Raw genomic sequence first — 21624 nt, 5'->3', positions numbered from 1 at the left:
TTTTTTTTTTTTAATAGAGATGGGGTTTTGCCATGTTGCCCAGGCTGATCTCGAACTCCTGAGCTCAAGCGATTCTCTTGCCTCAGCCTTCCAAAGTGCTGGGACCACAGGCATGAGTCACCACACCCAGCTATTATTTCTAAATTAATGAACAGATGACCATTTTCAACATTTCTCAGTTTTAATTTTAAATATGATTAAAAGGACATATATAACACACAAACAAAAGCTCTTTGGAGTCCTCTATAACTCAAGAATATAAAGGGTCCTGAGATTTTTCTTTAAAGAGAACCACTGCACTCTCCTAGCCTACTAGCCCTCCGCAATCCATCCTGGTTCTCCCCTTGGGCAGGAGAGTCCTGTTCTAGACCCTCAGGGACCCCTCACAGCATCCCCTAGCTATCATCTAAGGAATCTTTCTCCATCTGGACTTCCCGTTTTTTTTCTTCCCCCTTTAAGGGCCCCTTATTCTTTTCATCTAATTTTGTGTGCCACCTGCAAAGTCCTTCTTCCTTCTTCTTCTCTTCTCTTCCCTCCTCCTCCTCCTTCTCCTCCCCCTCCTCCTCCTCCTTCTTCCCCCTCCTCCTCCTCCTCTCCTTCTCCTTCTTCTTCTTCTCCTTTTTTTGAGACAGAGTCTTGCTCTGTTGCCCAGGCTGGATTGCAGTGGCGCAATCTCGGCTCACTGCAGCCTCTGCCCTCTGGGTTCCAGTGATTCTCCTGCCTCAGCCTCCTGGGTAGCTGGGACTACAGGTGCCTGCCACCATGACCGGCTAATTTTTTGTATTTTTAGTAGAGATGGGGTTTCACCATGTTAGCCAGGATGGTCTCCATCTCCTGACCTCGGGATCCACCTGCCTCAGCCTCCCAAAGTGCTGAGATTACAGGCGTGAGCCACCATGCCCAGCGACTAATTTTTGTATTTTTAGTAGAGACGGGGTTTCGCCATGTTGGCTACACTGGTCTTGAACTCCTGACCTCAGATGATCCGCCTGCCTTGGCCTCCCAAAGTGTTGGGATTACAGGCATGAGCCAATGCACCTGGCCTGAGTCCTGCTTCTTCCAGATCTGGTGCCCAGTCCTGACACCAGAGGTCTTGTTCCAGACCCCAAGAGTGTTCTTGGATCTTGCCCGAGAAAGAATTCAGGGTAAGTTGCAGAGTATAATGAAGTTAAGATAGTTAATTAGAGACTACTCAATTACAGAGTAGGGCATCCTCAGAAAAAAAGAGGAGGAAAGCACTACTTTAAACGTAGTGCTTGCTTATGTAGTTTGTATAAGAATTGTGTTCTTAATTACAAAGGCTTGTGATCAGCTTGTGACAGGCTGCTGGTACTGTTATTTTCCTGTTACTATTGATTTCAGCCAGAATTTATGAGTACACTGTTATCTTTAAAGCAGAATCTATTCTTAAACTAAGAATGCTTTTTGTTCTTAAAATATTGGGGCATTTCCGTAAGTTCTGGGTCTTTAGTTAGCAACTTTAACTCATTCCCTCAATCATAAACATCTCATGACCAAGAGTGCCCAGTTCCTGGGGAATGTAACCCAGCAGGTTTGGCTTTATTTGGCCTTTATTCAAGATGGAGTCACTCTGGTTAGGACACCTGACAGTCCCTGGAAACCCAAAGGAACCCTTCCATGTGGCACAGGGAATGGAAGAAAGAAATAGATGAGGCAGGAAAATAGCGTCTGAAGGCAGGAAACATAGGCTGATTCACACTTCAGCTATGACAGAAAATATCCTCTCCTTGGCCGGGCGCAGTGGCTCAAGCCTGTAATCCCAGCACTTTGGGAGGCCGAGACGGGCGGATCACGAGGTCAGGAGATCGAGACCATCCTGGCTAACACAGTGAAACCCTGTCTCTACTAAAAAATACAAAAAACTAGCCAGGCGAGGTGGCGGGCGCCTGTAGTCCCAGTTACTCGGGAGGCTGAGGCAGGAGAATGGCATGAACCCGGGAGGCGGAGCTTGCAGTGAGCTGAGATCCGGCCACTGCACTCCAGCCCGGGCGGCAGAGACTCCATCTCAAAAAAAAAAAAAAAAAAAATCCTCTCCATAGGGTGTATGCCTGTAACTTTACTTCATCCTCTTCATTTACATAGGACGTACCCCAAGTAACCAATGGAATCGTCTAGAGGGTATTTGAACTCCCAAAAATTCTGTAACAGGGCCCTTGAGCCCCTATGCTCGGGCCACTCCCACACTGTGGAGTGTACTTTGATTTTCAGTAAATCCCTTCATTCCTTCCTTGCTTTGTTTGTGCGTTTTATCCAATTCTTTGTTCAAGACGTCAAGAACCTGGATGCCCTCCCCTGGTAAGAGAGAGATGGGCCTTTCAAATGACCTGACTCCTTTATCCCAGCCAGGTGTGTGCCCAATCCTGAGAGGAAGAATAGGGAGGGGGACATTCAACCCAGCCTTCCTCTCTGTGTTAGCAGCGTCTGGATGGGTTGGGGTGGAGTGGGGGTGTTCTAGTCTGCTATTTACTCCCAAAGAGACTTTCCTGCTTCACTAGGCTCACAGTTCTAAAGGCAAGAACAGCCCTAGTGGAATCTTTCAAGGGTTTTAGAAAAGAATGAATAAGGGAAAAATTAAAAGATTGCAGGGTGCCATAAAAACATCCCAGTGAAACAAACACCTTTCTAGATGCCCTTTGGAACGTACATGGAGCTCAGCCTCCATCCCTTCACACCAGATCCAGTCTTCATCTTTGTGGTTCACTGCCCCCTCACCACTCAGGAGGAAAACCCCAGCTTCTGTTCAGGCTCCCCTTCTCTCGCTTAGAATTTTTCACCAGAATTTCAGAAAGATTTGTCAGGACCACTCCATGCCCAAGGTAAAAAGTATAAGTGGTACGAAAAGGTAGACACTCATCAGACTGCTAAAGAGTGTCATTTAACCATACAAACACCTGATAGACTCCAGGGCAGAAGGAAAAGCTGCATCCTTAACTAACTCCACTGGAGCATTCTTATGTAAACTAAGATCCAAGAACTGCATCAGGAGAGAAATCAAGAGCCCTGGGGATGTTAGGATGAGCCCTAGAGGTGCTAAGAAGGGTTATTTGAAAAACCAAAAAGTGGACTGAGATTCCCTTCCTTTTCAGGGAAGAATTGAGACCTTTCCTTTCTTACTGTTCAGAGTGAGGGCTGATAAGGGCAATTATTTCCTGGAGCCACTGGCTACTGCCCTGGGAAGGAAATCCGCTGGGCTGGGGGGAGGGAGAAAGGCAGAACCGGGCCTTAACTCTCCCTCCACTACATCCTTTTCCCGTACCCCTCCCCTCCTCTCCTCCCCTGTCTCCCGCCCCTGCCATCCGAGAATGACACTTGGCCTGAGAAAGGAGGAAGGTAGGGTAGGTGGACACTTCCCTTGTCCTGTTCCAGGGGTGTGTCAGTGACAAGCAGATGTGAAAAAAGAAGGAATCTTAAGGCTTCCTTTGGAAAGAAGGGAGATCTCCAGGGGCTTTGGGAAGTCAGGTTAATACTGGGAAGGCTGGAGACTCCCAGTAGATAGCGTTCAGGGCTGCATTTGGCAGCAATCCTATAAAATACATTCTTCTCTAAGGTTGGATACAAGCATTTAGAAGACTGGCCATTAAAAATAAAAAACAGTATTAATAACATTAATAATCATGAGTGTCAGTAGTGTTGAAATTTTTCTGGAATCCTTTCCCAAGTTGCCTAATGCCCAGAGAAGGAAAATAACAGTGTTTAGTAGACATAAATTATAGGATTAGTGCAAGTAGCTATTGAGATGATGAGCCAAGGCTTGTAAATTGGTTTTGTTTTGGTTTTCCTAATTAGACGTTTGGGCCTATCTGTGTCTGTGTGTGTATGTGTGTGCGCGTGCGCGCTCGCATGTGGTTAATTTCTTGACTTTTGCCTCTGGCTCTTCCTGATTTAAAAAAATACTTAAAATGGTAGGAAGTGGCACACACCCTTGATGGATATGTGTTTACATTAAAGAATTGGCTTCATAAATTTAACTGGGACAAGGAAACTGTGAAGGACTGTATTTTTGCCTTTATTTAATAATTCATATATTCAACCAACCGTTATTGATTGCCTATTTTGAACCAGGCCACGTGCTAGGATACAAAGGTTAACAAACACATTCCCTCACCTCACGGAATTCATGGTCTAGTGAAATACAGAGATAGAAAAGAAATAGAAAAGTACATGGATAAAATGCATTGTGGAAAGAGTTATGGTCATAGTGTATGCTATAAGCTTATAGAGGCTGCCTTTGTACAAACATACATAAGACTGCTTTTTAAATTATAAAAGGCAGTACATAGGCCAGGCGTGGTGGCTCACGCCTGTAATCCCAGCACTTCGGGAGGCCAAGGCGGGTGGATCATCTGAGGCCAGGAGTTCGAGACCAGCCTGGCCAACATGGTGAAACCCCGTTTCTACTAAAAATATATTTTAAAAATTAGCCAGATGTGGTGGTGGGCGCCTCATCCCAGCTACTCGGGAGGCTGAGGTAGGAGAATCACTTGAACCCAGGAGGCGGAGGTTGCAGTAAGCTGAGATGGCACCATTGCACTCCAGCCTAGGCGACAAGAGCAAAACTCCATCTCAAAAATAAAAAAGGCAGTACATAGTACAAACTGCTTGGGTTTTGTTGTTTTTGTTTTACTGTACCATATACCTTGGAGATCATTCCATCTAGTAGCTGAACATTTTAAACAGATCCTCTGGCTACAAGCAGTGAGTAGGATGAACTGGGAGAGTGATGAGAAAGTCAGAGAGTTAGGGAGGGAGGGTGCTGTCAGAGTGTTACTGGAAAGGGGTCCCGATCCACACCCCAAGAGAGGGTTCTTGGATCTCGCACAAGAAAGAATTCAGGGCGAGTCCACACAATAAAGTGAAAGCAAGTTTATTAAGAAAGTAGAGAAATAAAAGAATGGCTACTCCATAGACAGAGTAGCCCCGAGGGCTTCTGGTTGCCCATTTTTATGGTTATTTCTTGATGATATGCTAAACAACGGGTGGATTTTTCATGCCTCCCCTTTTTAGACCATATAGGGTAACTTCGTGACATTACCACGGCATTTGTAAACTGTCATGGCGCTGGTGGGGGTGTAGTAGTGAGGATCACCAGAGGTCAGTCTCGTGGCCATCTTACTATTGGTAGGTTTTGGCCAGCTCCAAAACCGACTTGTTGTTTTATCAGCAAGGTCTTTATGACCTGTATCTTGTGCCCACCTCCTCTCATCCTGTGACTTAGAATGCCTTAACTGTCTGGGAATGCAGCCCAGTAGGTTTCAGCCTTATTTTACCCAGCTCCTATTTAAGATAAAGTTGCTCCGGTTCACAGGCCTCTGACAAGAACATCTTCATGCCTGTGCCTCATTGAGAAAGGGAGACCTCTAGGCTGCTGCTGGATCTAGTGGAGATTCACTCATTCTCTCAAATTCCTCTACAGTTTCTCTAATGGAAGAGAAGGGTGGTGTTATTGCTGCTAGGGTGCAACCTAGAAGTTATTTTATTTATGCCATAGATGTGGTGGACTAAGCACTGTGCCAATGCTCAATAAGTCACTGCTGATTCTCCATAAATTATTGTGACAAGTATAATTGATTGTAAGGCTTAGATCTAGTTGTGTAAGTCCATAGGAGGGTGTGAAGCATCTGTATTTCTGTTACGTAGTTGTTAGGAAAAAGGATGTTGGGGCCTTAAAAAGGGCCATTTTTAACATTTCCAAACTTGTGTTCAATTCTAAGATTTTACAATTATATGTTTCCAGTTGAGAAGAACTTTGATATTGGTAGCTCTAAATAAATAAATTCCGTTGATCTGGAAGAGAAGGTCAAGTTTAGGGAGAGGCCATTTCTTAGCTTTATATTTAAAATTTTTTTATAAATGTGATTTATGGGCCGGGCCTGGTGGCTCACACCTATAATCCCAGCACTTTGGGAGGCCAATGCAGGCGGATCACTTGAGGCCAGGAGTTCGAAAGTAGCCCGGCCAACATGGTAAAACCCCATTTCTAGTGAAAATACAAAAATTAGCCAGGTGTGGCAGTACACATATGTAATCCCAGCTACTCGGGAGGCTGAGGCAGGGGAATCACTTGAACCTGAGAGGTGGAGGTTGCAGTGAGCTGAGATTGTGCCACTGCACTTCAGCCTGGGTGACAGAGTCAGACTCTGTCTCAAAGCAAAACAAAACAAAATGTGATTCATAATGCTGCGGTTGTAACTATAGTACTTATCTAGCAAAACCTTAGCTTTTTTTTTTTTTTTTTTTGGCTTTGACTAACTGAAACTAGTCAAAGCAAGAGCTTACCGGCAGAGTGGTGTACTGGTCAATATTTAACAAGTTCTCCAAAAGGGAAAAGCCCTGATTTGTAGGATTTGTCGGTTTCCATGGTATAAATACTCTTCCCACGGCTAGTAGGGGGACCAACTTGTTCTGGTTTGCCAGGGACTTTCCCAGTTTTAGGCCTAAAAGTCCTGAATCCCAGAAAATTCCTCATTCCCTAGGAAATAGGTTGATTGGTGGCCCTAATGGCTGGTTGCCAGCTCCCAATATGACAGCACTAGACAAGGAGTTGGGCAGAGATGCGCACATGGTACCAGCTCATGCCAGGAGCAGCGGCCTCCAGCACCCCACTGTCTGGGAGTCCTTGGCCCAGTAGAGGAGGGTTAGCAGGGCCAGACTATTGTTCATATTAGCTCTCAATTTACCACCAACCTTGTATTAGTTTCCTGGAGCCACTGTAACAAAGTTCCACAAACTGGGGTCTTAAACACAGAAATCTGTTATCTCACAGTCCTGGAGGGCAGAAATAGAAAATTAAGGTATGAGCAAAACTCTGCTCCTTTGATGACTCTAGATAATCTGTTGCATATCTTTTCCTTAGCTTCTGGTTTCACAGGTAATCTGTGGTGATCCTTGGCTTGCATCTGTGTAACTCCAATCTCTACCTCCATCATCCTGTGGCATTCTTTTTTTTCCCTTTCTTTTTTTCTTTTTGAGACAGAGTTTCGCTCTGTCACCCAGGCTGGAGTGCAGTGGCGTGATCTGGGCTCACTGCAACCTCTGCCTCCCAGGTTCAGGCGATTTTCTTGCCTCAGGCTCCCGAGTAGCTGGGATTACTGGTGTGCGCCCCTACACCCAGCTAATTTTTATATTTTTAGTAGAGATGGTGTTTTACCATGTTAGCTAGGCTGGTCTTGAAAACCTGACCTCAGGTCTTGAAAATCTGCCTGCCTCGGCCTTCTAAACTGCTGGGATTACAAGCGTGAGCTCATGGCATTCTTCTTTTGGTGTCTTTGTCTTCATTGACTTCTTGTAAGAAATCAGTCATATTGGTTTAGAGACCTACCTTATTCCAGTATGACCTCATCGTCTTAATTTAACTAAAACATCTGCAACAACCTTATTTCCAAATGAGGTCACATTCTGAGGTACTGGGGGTTAGTACTCCAACACATCTTTTTTTTGTTTGTTTTTTTGAGACAGGGTCTCTGTCACTCAGGCTGGAGTGCAATGGTGCAATCACAGCTCACTGTAACTTTGAACTCCTAGGCTTGAGCAGTCGTCCCATCTCAGCCTCCCAAATAGGTAAGATTACAGGTACTTATCACCATGCCTAGCTAATTTTTAAGATTTTTTGTAGGGGCTGGGCCTGGTGGCTCACACCCGTAATCCCAACACTTGGGTAGGCTGAGGTGGGTGGATCACTTCAGGTGAGGAGTTTGAGACCAGCCTGGCCAACTTGGTGAAATCCTATCTCTACTAAAAAAAAATACAAAAATTAGCCGATGTGGTGGTGGGTACCTGTAATACCAGCTACTCACAAGACTGAGGCTGGAGAAACCCCGGAACCCAGGGAGCGGAGATTGCAGTGAGCTGAGATCATGCCACTGCACTCCAGCCTGGGTGACAGAGCAGGACATAGCCTAAAAAAAGAAAAAAAAAAAATCGTAGAGATGAAGTCTTGCTATGTTGCCCAGACTAGTCTCAAACTCCTGGGCTCAAGCAATCCTCCTGCCTCAGTATCCCAAAGTGCTAGGATTACAGGCATGAGACACTGCACCAGGCCTACATACCTCTTTTTTTCTTTTTCTTTCTTTCTTTTTTTTTTTTTGAGACGGAGTCTTGCTCTGTCGTCCAGGCTGGAGTGCAGTGGCGCGACCTCAGCTCGCTGCAACTTCCACCTCCTGGGTTCAAGTGATTCTTCTGCCTCAGCCTCCCGAGTAGCTGAGACTACAGGCGTAATACCTCCCTTAGATGTAACGAATAATATCACAGGGTGTACACCCACTGTGGTGTTAGGAGTAATACCTCCCTTTTATGTTTTATATGATCTTAAAGTATGTATACACACTGTGATATTACAATTAATACCTTCCTTAACCATTTTTACAGAATACATATTACAAGGCCGGGCACCTGGTGGCAATCATTAGCCTGTAATCCCAGCATTCTTGAGCGAGGCTGCCAGCTCGGGCGGATCACAGGGTCAGGAGTATTGAAGGCCGAGTCTGGCCACATATGGCTGAAACCCTGTCTTTACCAAAAAATAACAAAAATTAGCCAGGCGTAAGGTGGCACATGCCTGTAAGATCCCAGCTACTCAGGAGGCTGAGGCAGAAGTAATCACTGGGAACACTAGTTTGAGGACAGAGGTTGCATGCTAAGCTGAGATTTACGCCAACATTTAGTAGTTCCAGCCTGGGCGACAGAGCAATGACTCTGGGAGTCTCAAATACATAATTGAATAACAATAAATAACTCAGTAGCATCTACCGGAGCTACACTTGTCATTGTTGGAATGCAGCCAGTCGACCACTATCCCTCTCCAGAATTTTTTTGAGTGGAGCTCTTTTTAATAGAGTAATTGAAGGCCTCTGTGACACAGTAGCATCTGAGCAGAAGCTTGAATGGAGAGAAGAAGACTTGTGCATAGTTTAGGGAAGTATGTTCCTGGTCCTGGAAATAGTTAAGACTATCATAATAGCCCAGGAGAAAGATGATACAATAGCTGAAACCCCATCTTCAGAAAGTGAAGGAGAACAGATGGGAAGTCATGTTCCTCCCAGAAGTAATTCATGCAGCAGAAAAGCCAACCCAGATCCACGAGACAGACAATTCAGTGCTTTGCACAAGAACTGTGCTTTAAGCATGGAGAGGATTTTCGTATCTGTCCTGGGATCCTACATCAAATAGCATGTGGTGATTGTGAACACAGATGTACGAGGCTGTGAACCCTACCGAGTTTCCTTTCTGAGTTGTATGGCTTTCTTCCATTAGATATGAATACAGAGTCCTGAGTTTCCTTTGGAATGTCCTTTAGCCTGTTGGTACATGTTTTGCCTGTGATGAGTGCAATTACTCATAAATCATTGAGCACATTCCATTTTTCTGGGTACAGAGGACAAAAGGGAAATGCCTATATTTCCTCTATTCGGTCAACAGAAATACCTCTAGGCCGTAATCCATTCATCCAGTCTAATAATTTTGCCATCTGTAAAACCTTCAGGTGTTCTGAATTCGACATCCTGCACCTAATTCCTGCTCAGTTAAAGATCCAAATCTTACCTGGATATTTGAAAGATTAACTTGCTGTGGTGATACCATACTACAGTCACAAAATCAAGCCCTACCCTGCCACAGCCACCTAAAGAAAATTAGCTGATATACAAAAGAAATTGACCATATTGTCGTCCTTTTAGTGACTCTCCTAATTTTCTTTCCCTGAAAACTTGCAGAGAAACTTGAGTATGTTTGCCTTAGGTGGATGCTTGTTTTTTTATTGATATGAAAAGTGGTAAGAGGAAATGGAGTTATTTGGCCTGTTAAGGAGGGGCAGCCACTGTAAACACAGCTCAGTGCAAATTCACAGCATTAGAATGTTGAGGTGTGTATAATGATTTTGCAAAATTTTCTACAAGGCTGACACAGTATCCAATTGGGGCTAGGATTAGATATATTGTCATGTATGTTTGGGCAGGAAATGCAGAGACTCTAAGGTGCTACAACTGCAATTTGACATTCCGGATAGTTCACTGGTAACTGTTCATCTCCCTGAGGTTTAAGTTTACAGTTCACAGTTCCACAGCTCTTTATCTGAAACTCTTGGGCTATGTGTTATGGAATTTAGAATTTTTTCAGAAATACATTGCATATAATGTATATTATGACATAATACCTCCAAGAAAGACTTGAAATCACATCCTATAAACAAACACATGAATATATCCCAGTGAAATGTATGACTATTTATACTAACTAAAAGAAATAAGAATCATAAATAGACTTATTACTTCAGGTCAGATTTTGCTGCCAAATTAGTTTGGGCATCAAACTTTTGGTTTCAGAAACAAAACTGTGAAATTCTAGAATTATATTATGGGGTTGTGGACCTACATAACCCTCCTGTCCATAATTCCTAAAAGCAAGCAATTGCATGAATCCAGTCTCATAAATAGCTGCAATTCTAGGAATCAAGTATCTGGATCTGAAATTAGCCGGGCATGGTGGCAAGCGCCTGTAATCCCAGCTACTGGGGAGACTGAGGCAGGAGAATTGCTCGAATCTGGGAGGTGGAGACTGCAATGAGCTGAGATCGTGCTGCTGCACTCCAGCCTGAGCTACAGAGTGAGACTCTGTCTCAAAAAAAAAAAGAATCCAGATCTGGGCAGGACCAAATTGCTGACATGCCCCCAGTATAGCAGAGACGTTTTGCCTACATGTTACACACCTGAGTAATAGTTGTCAGCAGTTGATGAAGAAGATGGATGTGCTCTTAATGTCCACCTTTGATTTCCAGTCATTTTGCTTCTGGGTCTTGGCTACCTGAGGAAAGAAGTCTCCAATAGGTGAATGCAGTGATACAGAGAATACTTTCTTCTGGCTGGGTGCAGTAACTCACACCTGTAATCCCAGCACGTTGGGAGGCTGAGGTGGGCAGTGCACTTGAGGTTGGGAGTTCAAGACCCAGCCTGGCTAACATGGTAAAACCCCATCTCTACTGAAAATACAAAAATTAGCTGGGCGTGATGACAGACACCTGTCATCTCAGCTACTTGGCAGGCTGAGGCATGAGAATCGCTTAAACCTAGGAGGTGGAGGTTGCAGTGAGCCAAGATCGTGCCTCTGCCCTTCAGCTGGGCAACACAGTGAGACTGTCTCAAAAAAAAAAAAAAAAGAAGAAGAAGAAAAAGAAAGAAAGAGCGAGCATACTTTCTTCCTGTTTCCTCATAGGCCAGTTCTCTCTGGCATGTGAGTTTAACATCACATCCTTCACACACAGTGAATGCGTTCGTAATAGGAAGTCCTTAGCTGGGAGTTTTTAGGGCATATCTCAGTGGGGCCAGAAAAACACCATGTAGGAGCTAATATATCTTTGCTGGTTGCTTTCTCTGGCTCCGCAGCAGACAGAAACCCTATGAATCATATCCAGGGGGCAGCTGCAGGCAACAACCAGTATCTCCCAAGTGAGTTGAAAAGGATCTCGTTACCCAGCATCCTAAGGAGGTTGTAGCCTTGGGAACCACAGGCAAGAATAGTTAACTCAGCTCCTCGGTTAGTACCTCTTCAGTTCGAGATGGAATTTATTTGCGGGCATGGCTCCTTAACATGCCAAACCCATGCTCGAGACGTACTCCTTCTCCTGGAAGGTTAACATGGCTCCTGTGGCTGTTCCATCCCTGAGGAAAAGTGAGGACCATGCTCTCCAAACAGGCCATGCGCTGGACTACCTCTGTTTCTGTCTCCTGGGATTCCAGTCAGCAAGTTAGCAACAAAGCAACCCAAACAGTGCGGTTCATAGGATGGCTGGGTGAGTGGCTGTTTGTTTTTTCCTTACTGTGGATATGTATCAGTGAAGGAATCTGTAGAACATTCTTGAGGGGAACATTTAGTCATATCTAGTCAATAAATTAATGTTTAGGCTGGGCGCAGTGACTCATGCCTGCAATCCCAGCACTTTGGGATGCCAAGGCGGGCGGATCACCTGAGGTCAGGAGTTCAAGACCAGCCTGGCCAACATGGTAAAACCCCCATCTCTACCAAAAATACAAAAATTAGCTGGGTGTGGTGGCGCATACTTGTAGTCCCAGTTACTCGGGAGGCTGAGGCAGAATTGCTTGAACCTGGGAGATGGAGGTTGCAGTGAGCTGAGAGTGCAACATTGCACTCCAGCCTGGGCAACAGAGCAAGACATTGTCTCAAAAAAAAAAAAAAAAAAAAGCTGAAGCAGTGGCTCAGGCCACTGTAATCCCTAGCACTTTGGGAGGAGGCCGAGGTGGGTGGATCACGAGGTCAGGAGCTTGAGACCATCCTGGCTAACACAGTGAAACCCCGTCTCTACTAAAAACACAAAAAAATTAGCTGGGCGTAGTGGCAGGTGCCTGTAGTCCCAGCTACTTGAGAACTGAGGGCAGGAGAATGGCGTGAACCAGGAGGCGGAGCTGAAGTGAGCCAGTCGCGCCACTACACTCCAGCCTGGGTGAGATGTGAGACTCCATCCCAAAAAAAAAAAAAAAAGAAAAAGAAAAAGAAAAGAAGAAAAATCAATATTTTATTTTTGATTTATTATTAATATAAATAATTATATATTGGCCGGGCGTAGTGTCTCATGCCTACAATCCTAGCACTTTGGAGGAGGCCAAGGCAGGCAGATCACTTGAGCCAAGAAGTTCAAGATCAGCCTGGGCAACATGGTGAAACCCTGTCTCTACAAAAAATACAAAAAATTAGCTGGGAGTAGTCAGCTTTCCTGTAGTCCTAGCTACCTGGGAGGCTGAGGTGGTGGCTGCGGTGAGCCATGATTGTACCACTGCACTCCAGCCTGGGTGATAGAGTAAGACCCTGTCTCCAAAAAAAAAAAAAAAAAGGGAAAAGAAAGGAAAAGAAATCATATATTGGTGAGGAGACAATTCAACACATATTTTTTGTTGAACACGCACTATGTGTCAGGGTACCAGATGTAAGCTCTATCTACAAGGATTTTAGGAGCTGGATTATGTGTATGGGAGGAATGTGTTAGTGTGTATAGCAAAGATGACTCCTGGGAAGAAGAGGAAGACAAGTCCCAGAGGTATACTGCATAGGCATAATAAGCAACAGGCTAGCAAAGAAGAAAACCATGAGTACAGTAGAGAGAATCAAAGGATGCACTGGGGACCATTTCTAGTGAGTGAGATCAGAAGAGACTTCAATAACCCGAGTGAATTTAGACATGGGCCTTGACAGGTGGACAAGATTTTGTTTGTTTGTTTTAGACAGAATCTCGCTTTGTCACCCAGGCTGGAGTGCATTGGCACAATTGTGGCTCACTGCAGCCTTGACCTCCCGGGCTCAAGGGATCCTCCCGCCTCAGCCTTCTGAGTAGCTGGAAGTACAGATATGTGCCACAATGCCCTGCTAACTTTTTGTTTTAGAGATGGGGTCTTGCTATGTTGCCCAGGCTGGTCACAAACTTCTGGGTTCAAGTGATCCTCCTGCCTTGGCCTCTCAAAGTGCTGGCATTACAGGAATAAACCACTGCACCTGCCCCTGGTGGAGAAGATTTGAACGGCTAGATTAGAGGGAAGAGGGTGCCTTAGTAAAACCATGAGAAAGCTTGAGTTCTTTTGGGAGAAAGGTCCAGGTTGGCAGAGTGTAGTTTGTAGATTCACATGAGTAGGAAAATGTCTTGAGCTGTTATGTACCCTGAGTGCCAGGCTGAGGAGTTTCACCTTCTTCTAGGAGGGCAGAAAGAGGTATAACCTGAAGAAGTCTTTCAAATGAATTTAAATTAGAAAGTGATGTGGCCAAAGCTAAAGACCTGTGTGTGGACAGGCTTGAAGTTGAGAAGCTGTTGAGAAGCTCTCAAAGTCAGCCGTCAAGATATAAAGGCAAGGAGAATAAGAGAAGTTGGTGGAGGTGAGGGCACTGCAGAAAAGTTATACTTAACAACTGATTAAACATGGGTCAAGAGTGTGTCAGATTGGACTCCTTTGCCTGCTAAGACCAGAAAATCTCAAACTGGTTTAAACAAAAAGGGCATTGATTGGCTTATGAAAATGCAAGCCTAGAAAGGAGACAGGCTTCAGCATCAGTCTAATCCAGGGATTCTGGCTCCGTTTCCCTGCACCATGGTGCCATCATCTGCATCCTCAGGCAGCTTCCAATATGGTAGCAAAATGGTTAAAATGCTGTAAAATTGTTGGCTTTACAACAACACAGCAGCTCACCCAGGAAAGGAAAAAGACTGACTTTTCTCATGGCTCATTCTCTTTTTAAAATGTATCCTTTTTTTTTTTTTTTTTTTTTTTTGAGATGGAGTTTCACTCTTGTTGCCCAGGCGGGAGTGCAGTGCCATGATGTCAGCTCACTGCAACCTCTGCCACCTGGGTTCAAGCAATTCTCCTGCCTCAGCCTCCCAAGCGGCTGGGATTACAGGCACCTGCTACCACCGCTCGCTAATTTTTTGTATTTTTAGTAGAGATGTGGTTTCACCATGTTGGTCAGGCTGCTCTTGAACTCCTGACCTCAGGTGATCTGCCCGCCTCAGCCTCCCAAAGTGCTGGGATTACAGGCGTGAGCCACCACGCCCGGCCTCCCTTCTTATTTTTTTAAAAAACTTTCTAAGTTGTGAAATGTGACACACAAATGGAAAGTACATAAAACAGATTTAAGACCAGGTGTGGTGGTTCATGCCTCTAATTCCAGCACTTCAGGAAGCTGAGGCAGGAGGATCATCACTTGATGCCAGAAGTTCAAGATCAGCCTGGGCAACATAGTGAGATCCCCGTCTCCACAAAAAATTTAAAAATGAAGTGTGTAGTGATGCATGCCTGTAGTCCCAGCTACCTGGGAGGCTGAGGCAGGAGGATTAGGAGTTTGAGGTTGCAGAGAGCTGTGACTGCACCACCGTGCTACAGCCTGGCTGACAGAGCAAGACCTATAAGAAAAAAGGAAGAAAGAAAGAAAGAAGGAAGGAAGGAAGGAAGGAAGGAAGGAAGGAAGGAAGGAAGGAAGGAAGGAAGGAAGGAAAGAAGGAAGGAAGGAAGGGAGGGAGGGAGGGAGGGAGGGAGGGAGGGAGGAAGCAGGGCATAGCAGCTCACGCCTTTAATCCCAGCACTTTGGGAGGCCGAGATGGTGGATCACGAGGTCAGGAGATCGAGACCATCCTGGCTAATGCAGTGAAACCCCGTCTCTACTAAAAATACAAAAAATTAGTTGGGCGTGGCGGTGGGCGCCTGTAGTCCCAGTTACTCGGGAGGCGGAGGCAGGAGAATGGAGTGAATCCAGGAGGCGAAGCTTGCAGTGAGCCGATATCGCGCCACTGCACTCCAGCCTGGGAGACAGAGCGAGACTCTGTCTCAAAAAATAAAAATAAAAATAAAAAATCCCCACAAATTCTAATTACAATCTGTAGTTAACTTTTATAAAGGAAATACCCATGGAATCATCACCCAGATCAAGAAATAAAACTTACCAGCATCCCATAGCGCTCCCTAATACGTATGTAACCTCCTTCCTTCCTTCCTTCCTTTCCCTTCCTTCCTTCCTTCCTTCCTTCTTCCTTTTCTTCCCTTCCTTCCTTCATCTCTCTCTTTCTCTCTCACTCTTCTTCCTCCTTCTCTTCCCTTCCTCCTCTTCCTTTCTCTCTTTTTTGACAGGGTCTTATTGACTCCCATGGTCTAGGCTAGAGGCAGTGGCACAATCACCACTCGCTACAAGTGATCCTGAGCTCAAGTGATCCTCCTGCCCAAGTAGCTGGGACTACACACTTGCTCCACCAAGCTGGGCTAATTTTTTAAATTTTCGTAGAGATGGAGTCTCCCTATGTTGCCCAGGCTGGTCTCAAACTCTTGAGCTCAAGCAATCCTTCCTCCTCGACCTTCCAAAGGTCTGGGATTACAAGTGTGAGCCACTGCAACAGCCAACTCTTTCTTAAGAGGGAGGAAACACACCAACCAGAAATCCAAGGCAAACATACCCTAGAGTCTCATCCATAGAAATCAGGTCCCTGGCTCAACTGGGAAGCCATCACCAGAGGAAGGTCACTGATGAAGAATGGGTTCTTGAGCCAATTACTAGTCGGAGAAGTAGGACCCCACTTAGAATGATCATTAATTGTCCCAGGAGCTAGGAATAGGTCACATTTTTCTGAGACCCTGAGCTGCAGAAAGAGTAGATACACAAGAGAAAAATCAAAGCTCTGACCACGCGCAATGGCTCAGGCCTGTAATCCCAGCACTTTGGGAGGCTGAGGTGGGTGGATCTCCTGGGGTCAGGAGTTCAAGACCAGCCTGGCCAACATGGGAAAACCCCATCTCTACTAAAAATACAAAAATTAGCCAGGCGTGGTGGCAGAGGCCTGTAATCCCTGCTACTCCTGGGAGGCTGAGGTGGGATGGGAGGGTGTTCCTGGTTTCCTGGGGAGGCGGGGTTGCAGAGGAGCCAGCCCTGAACTGACAGAGGTGAGGACTCCATCTCAAAAGAAAGAAGGAAAAAGAAGAAAGAAAAGAAAAAGGAAGGAAGGAAGGAAGGAAGGAAGGAAGAGGGAAGGAAGAGGAAGAGGAAGGAGGAGGTCAAGCTCTGTTGGAAGGACAGGAGGAGGAGGCAAGGCTGGACAGCAACCAACAATGTCCATTGTAGTGAGAAAGCCCTCAAGCATTACTCAAAGGCTATAAACCTGGGTTACTGTTGACAGACCTGAAAACAAAGTTGACAATGATATAATAAATATTAAATCAATTGTGAACCCAGTGGTTTTCAGTGAGGGAGAGGGTTGTCTCAGAAACTTTAGGCAACTTGTAAAACCTGTGCAGTGCTTCTTCCCCACTCAGCTGCCAGACTCAAGCATATCTGAAAAAACTAAAAACAGCTGGCTGGGCACAGTGGCTCATGCCTGTAAGCTCAGCACTTTGGGGGGCTGAAGCAAGAGGATCACTTAAGCCCAGGAGTTACAGACCAACTTGGGCAAAATTGTGAGACCTCATCTCTACAAATTGTAAAAAAAAAAAAAAAAAAAAAAAAAAAATTAGCCGGGTATGGTGGTGCTTGCATGTGCTTCCAGCTAGTCGGGAGGCTGAGGTTGGAGAAGGGCTTGAGTCCAGGTAGTCGAGACTGCAGTGAGCCCCGATAGCACCACTGCACTCCAGCCTATGTGGCATAGTGAAACCCTGTCCCAAAAAAGAAAAAAAACAATCCACAATCACACCATCTGAGAGCATTATTGTTACCATTTTGGTATGTACCTGATAAGCACTGCCAGTTACTAACCCAATATCCATGTTCTTCTGTCTTTCTAACATGATCACAATTTTGTTTGGGAATCAATAAGCCCAGTTTAACAAAAACGAAACAAAACAAAACAACAACAACAAAAAAACTGTCTCAGAATTCTTTGCAACTATGAATAGCCTTAGGACCCAACTTTGACTAATATAAGGTAAACAGGAAGCTTGCAGTAAAGCAGACAAGCAGGCTCAGCTGGCATGGGCTTTCGCCTATATGATGCACTAGATGCCTGAAGGTGGAGGAACCATCTTGGACCTATGAGGGTCAAAACCACAGGCAAAAATGGCACAGCAGAGAGACTGGAAAATCCTTCTCCCCTGTTGTCATCTTAGAGGTGCTATACCAAAACTGGACTGTCTGCCTCCAGATATTTTGTGATGTGAAAAGAAAACAAGGCCGGGGGCAATGACTCACCCCTATAATCCCAACACTTTGGGAGGCTGAGGTGGACAGATCACCTGAGGTCAGGAGTTCGAGACCAGCCTGACCAACATGATGAAAACACGTTTCTACTAAAAATACAAAAATTAGCTGGGCGTGGTGGCGGGCACCTGTAGGCCTCCCAAAGTGATAGGATTACAGGCATGAGCCACTGCGCCCAGCCGAGGCAGGTAATATTATTTTCATTTTATGTATTTATTTTTGTTTTTAAAATTGTTTGTTTCTCTTGTCAATAGTTGCCCATGTAATATAGTAGTCTTCCGTTTTTATTTTTACGTGGTTATAGAGTCTGAATGACTAGCTTATAGTCCAAGGTAGTTTTACAAGTTTTGCTCTTTAAAATGGTGTTATTGTTGTAAGAGAAAAAGTCTTCACTAACAAAGAAATTACACTAGTGAAAACAAAATCAAGAATGATCTGCTGTTACCACAGTTACAAAGCAACTCTCAGCAAGCAGTTCCCCCACCTCTCACATCTAAGGGGATCAAGAGTTAGAAATACCTTAGAAAAATCAGTTGACAAGTCTGGGCGCGGTGGGTCATGCCTGTAATCCCAGCACTTTGGGAGGCCGAGGTGGGCAGATCACTTCAGGTCAGGTGTGCCTGTAATCTCAGCTACTTGGGAGGCTGAGGCAGGAGAATTGCTTGAACCCAGGAGGCGGAGGTTGCAGTGAGCCAAGATTGTGCCACTGCACTCCAGCCTTGGTGACAGTGTAAGACTGTCTCAATTAAAAAAAAAAAAAAAAATCAGTTGACAAGAACATACAACAGGGAAAGAACACCCTTACCAATTAAATGGTGCTGGGAAAATTAGATTGCCATCTGCAGATGAATGAAACTAGACCCCTGTCTCTCACCATATATAAAAATTAACTCAAGATGGATTAAGGATTCACATGTAAGACCTGATGCTATAAAAATACTAGAAGAAGGCCGGGCGCGGTGGCTCACGCCTGTAATCCCAGCACTTTGGGAGGCCGAGACGGGCAGATCATGAGGTCAGGAGATCGAGACCATCCTGGCTAACACGGTGAAACTCCATCTCTACTAAAAATACAAAAAATTAGCCGGGCGTGGTGGCAGGCGCCTGTAGTCCCAGCTACTCAGGAGGCTGAGGCAGGAGAATGGCATGAACCCGGGAGGCAGAGCTTGCAGTGAGCTGAGATGGTGCCACTGCACTCCAGCCTGAGTGACAGAGCGAGACTCCATCTAAAAAAAAAAAAAAAAAAACTAGAAGAAACCCTAGGCAAGGCTGGGAGCGGTGGCTCATGCCTGTAATTCCAGCACTTTGGGAGGCAGAGGTGGGCAGATCACTTGAGGTCAGCAGTTTGAGAGCAGCCTGGCCAATATGGTGAAACCCCATCTCTATTAAAAATACAAAAATTAGCTAGATATGGCGGTGCATGCCTGTAATCCCAGCTACTCAGGAGACTGAGGCAAGAGGATTGCTTGAACCCAGAAGGTGGAGGTTGCAGTGAGCCGAGAAAAAAAAAAGAAAGAAAGAAAACCTAGGCAAAACTCTTCTGAACATTTGTCCAGGCAAAACATTTATGACTAAGACCACAAAAACACAAGCAACAACAATAAAAATAGAGAAACAGGACATAAACTAAAACATTCTTCACAGTAAAAAGAAACAATCAACAGAATGAACAGACAACCTGCAGAGTGGAAGAAAATATTTGCAAACTAAGCATGCGACAGGGGACTGATATCTAAAATGTACAAGGAACTCAAACAACTCAACAACAAAAACAGAATAACTCTATTAAAAAGTGGGCAAAGGACTTCAATAGATATTTTTCAAAAAAAAAGACATATGAATAGCCAACAAGCGTGTGGGAAAAAAAAAAAAAGCTTAACATCACTAATAATCAGAGACAGGCAAATTAAAACCACAATGAGATAGCATCTTACACCAGTTAGAATGGCTATTAATAAAAATTCCAAAAAATAACAGATGTTGGCAAGGATGCAGAGAAAAGGAAACTCTTTTTTTTTTTTTTTTGAGATGGAGTTTCGCTCTGTCGCCCAGGCTGGAGTGCAATGGTGAGGTCTCAGCTCACCACAACCTCTTCCTCCCAGGTTCAAGCGATTCTCCTGCCTCAGCCTCCCAAGTACCTGGGACCACAGGCGCCTGCCACCACGCCCAGCTAATTTTTTGTATATTTAGTTGAGACGGGGTTTCACCATGTTAGCCAGGATGGTCTTGATCTCCTGACCTTGATCTGTCCACCGCCGCCTCCAAAGGTGCTGGGATTACAGGCGTGAGCCACCGTGCCTGGCCAAAAAGGGAACTCTTACACGCTGTTGTTGTAAGTACAACCTCTGTGGAAAACAGTATGGAGATATCTCAGACAACTAAAAATAGAATGACCATTTGAGCCAGCAATCCCACTACTGGGTACAAAGGAAAATAAATCATATAAAAAAGATACCTACTGCTGGGCGCGGTGGCTCACGCCTGTAATCCCAGCGGTTTGGGAGGCCGAGGTGGGCAGATCACAAGGTCAGGAGATGGAGACCATCCTGGCTAACACGGTGAAACTCTGTCTCTACTAAAAATACAAAAAAAAAATTAGCTGGGCGTGGTGGCGGGTGCCTGTAGTCCCAGCTATTCAGGAGGCTGAGGCAGGAGAATGGCGAGAACCTGAGAGGCAGAGCTTGCAGTGAGCTGAGATCGCGCCACTGCACTCCAGCCTGGGCGACAGAGCGAGACTCCATCTCAAAAAAAAGAAAGAAAGAAAAAAAAAAAGATACCTGCACTTGTGGCCGGGCACAGTGGCTCACGCCTGTAATCCCAACACTTTGGAAGACCTGAGGTCAGGAGTTCGAGACCAGACTGCCCAACATGGTGAAACCCCATCTCTACTAAAACTTCAAAAATTAGCCAGGCCTGGTGGTGGGCACCTGTAGTCTCAGCTACTTGGGAGACCGAGGCACAAGAATTACTTAAACCTGGGAGGCAGAGCTCGCAATGAGCTGAGATTGCGCCACCCCACTCCAGCCTGGGCGACAGAGCGGTCTCAAAATAATAATAATAAGATACCTGCACTTGTATACTTATTGCAGCAGTATTTACAGTAGCAATATGGAATCAACCAAAGCATCCATCAATGGATAATTGAATAAAGAAAATGTCACACACACACACACACACACACACACACACACACACACACAGAAATAATGTCTTTTGCAGCAACATGGATGGAACTAGAGGCCATTATCCTAAGCGAATTAACACAGGAACAGAAAACCAAATACTGCATGTTCTCATGTACAAGTGGGAGCGACATAATGTGTACACATGGACATAGAGTGTGGAATAACAGACACTGGAGATTTGGAAGGGTGGGAGGATGAAAGAGAGTGAGGGATGAGAAATTACTTAATGGGTACAACATACATTATGTTGAAGGATGGTTAAGATGGTTACACTAAAAGCCCAGACTTTACCACTATCCAATATATCTGGTAACAAAACTGCACTTGTACCGCTTTAAATTTATTTTATTTATTTATTATTTAATTATTTTGAGACAGAGTTTCGTTCTTGTCACCCAGGCTGGTGGAGTGCAGTGGAGTGATCTCAGTTCTTTGCAACCTCTGCCTCCTGTGTTCAAGAGATTCTCCTGCCTTAGGCTCCTGAGTAGCTGGGATTATAGGCACGCGCCACTATGCCCGGCTAATTTTTGTGTTTTTAGTAGAGATGGGGTTTCACCATGTTGGCCAGGCTGTCCTCAAACTCCTGAACTTAGGTGATCCACCTGCCTTGGCCTCCCAAAGTGCTGGAATTACAGATGTGAGCCACTGCACCTGGCCTAAGTTTATATTAAAAAAAAAAAAAAAAGTGGTAAAATTAAATGGCACCTGAAACACTCTTACCTAAAGACCAAGCTTGTAAACTATCCATCTGTGCTGCTCA

The sequence above is a fragment of the Papio anubis genome, chromosome 13 (genome assembly GCF_008728515.1).
Source record: "Papio anubis isolate 15944 chromosome 13, Panubis1.0, whole genome shotgun sequence".
Classification (NCBI taxonomy): domain Eukaryota; kingdom Metazoa; phylum Chordata; class Mammalia; order Primates; family Cercopithecidae; genus Papio; species Papio anubis.
This window is presented reverse-complemented; position numbering follows the sequence as displayed.